Here is a 2,500-nt window from a genome sequence, read left to right as displayed (position 1 = left end):
TCCCGGCCCACCACGTGACACAATTGGTAGTAATTCATTTAAATTACACCTAATGAGTCAATATGGATAAATATCAACACAACATCGTGTTCAAATAGAAATAAATTTCTACCTTATACATGGGATCGAACGCTTGTCCCTTCTAATGAAAGGCCAGGTCGAAACCAACCTCGCCACAAGAGGTCATAAAAGAAATCGGAACCTAACGCTATCCAGCTTTTAAGGATTTACCTGGTTAGACATTAGTCTCTTACCAGCGAGTTTTACCCGAGTTCCAGGCCCACCACGTGACACAAGTGGTAGTAATTCATTCAAATTACACCTAATGAGTTAATATGGATAAATATCAACATAACATCGTGTTCAAATAGAAATAAATTTTTACCTCATACATGGGATCGAACGCTTGTCCCTTCAAATGAAAGGCCAGGGCGAAACCAACCTCGCCACAAGAGGTCATAAAAGAAATCAAAACCTAACGCTACCCAGCGGTTAAGGATTTACCTGGTGAGACATTAGTCTCTTACCAGCGAGTTTTACCCGACTTCCAGGCCCACCACGTGACACAATTGGTAGTAATTCATTCAAATTACCCCTAAAGAGTCAATATGGATGAATATCAACACAACATCGTCAGGTTCCGATTTCTTTTATGGCCTCTCGTGGCATGGTTGGTTTCGACCTGGCCTTTTATTAGAAGGGGCTAGCGTTCGATCCCATGTATGAGGTAGAAATTTATTTCTATTTGAACACAATGTTGTGTTGATATTTATCCATATTGACTCATTAGGTGTAATTTGAATGAATTACTACCAATTGTGTCATGAGGTGAGCCGGGATGTCGGGTAAAACTCGCTGGTAAGAGACTGATGTCTCGCCAGGTATATCCTTAACAGCTGGGTAGCGTTAGGTTCCGATTTCTTTTATGGCCTCTCGTGGCATGGTTGGTTTCGACCTGGCCTTTCATTAGAAGGGGCCAGCGTTTGATCCCAAGTATGAGGTAGAAATTTATTTCTATTTGAACACTATGTTGTGTTGATATTTATCCATATTGACTCATTAGCGGTAATTTGAAAGAATTACTACTAATTGTGTCACGTGGTGGGCCGGGAAGTGGGGTAAAAGTCGCTGTTGAAAGTCTGATGTCTCGCCAGGTAAATCCTCGGACAGCTAGGTAGCGTCAGGTTCCGATTTCTTTTATGGTCTCTCGTGGCATGGTTGGTTTCGACCTGGCCTTTCATTAGAAGGGACTAGCGTTCGATCCCAAGTATGAGGTAGAAATTTATTTCCATTTGAACACGATGTTGTGTTGATATTTATCCATATTGACTCATTAGGGGTAATTTGAATGAATTTCTACCAATTGTGTCACGTGGTGGGCCGGGAAATCGGGTAAAACTCGCTGGTAAGAGATTGATGTCTCGCCAGGTAAATCCTCGGACAGCTATGTAGCGTCAGGTTCCGATTTCATTTATGGTCTCTCGTGGCATGGTTGGTTTCGACCTGGCCTTTCATTAGAAGGGGCTAGCGTTCGATCCCAAGTATGAGGTAGGAATTTATATATGTATATATATATATATATATATATATATATATATATATATATATATATATATATATATATATATATATACATATATATGTATATATATATATATATATATATATATATATATATATATATATATATATATATATATATACATATATATATATATATATATATATATATATATATATAATATATATATATATATATATATATATATATATATATATATATATATATATATATATATATATATATATATATATATATATATATATATATATATATATATATATATATATATATATATATATATATATATATATATATTAAGTATGATAGTAATTGATGTGATTTGTGATTAGAAGTCATAAACCTTAAAGATTTATTCTAGTTTTTAGTAGTTAATGACTTCCTTACAAATCCAAAAGTTAATAATTATTTTTGGGGGGATGAAGTGTAAAGTAAATAGAGGATACGACTGTTATTCTATATTAATACTAAATGCCCCTTTGCTCTTTCATAAATTGTAATATAAATCATTAACGATATGTAAACGCTGGCATCGTATAACACTTCGATAACTCCTGAAAAAGAGTTCTAGGGCAAAAATAAAAATGACTATTCTTGATGCAATACTGTTATAGGTGTATCAAGGATAAACTTTTTTTCAGTTTCATAATACTTTCATTAAAAATGTACTTTAAGAACATTATAGATTCGAGCTTTCACGGATGGAAAATACAGTTGACAAATGCTTTGAAAATTAGATAATTCCGTTTTCTCAATCATAGTCTGTCGTTCATATCAGAGGTCCACATTTAGGTAATTGTTAAGCCTTATCTCATTTATTATTTTCAATAAGTGTGGAGAAAATTCATATGTAACTGCAAAAATCCTTTCATATATAAATGGAAAAATTTGTCCCAGAGAAATAAGGCGATTTCCATG

This window comes from Palaemon carinicauda, chromosome 10 (assembly GCF_036898095.1).
Source record: "Palaemon carinicauda isolate YSFRI2023 chromosome 10, ASM3689809v2, whole genome shotgun sequence".
Lineage (NCBI taxonomy): Eukaryota > Metazoa > Arthropoda > Malacostraca > Decapoda > Palaemonidae > Palaemon > Palaemon carinicauda.
Note: the sequence above shows the minus strand (reverse complement) of the source record.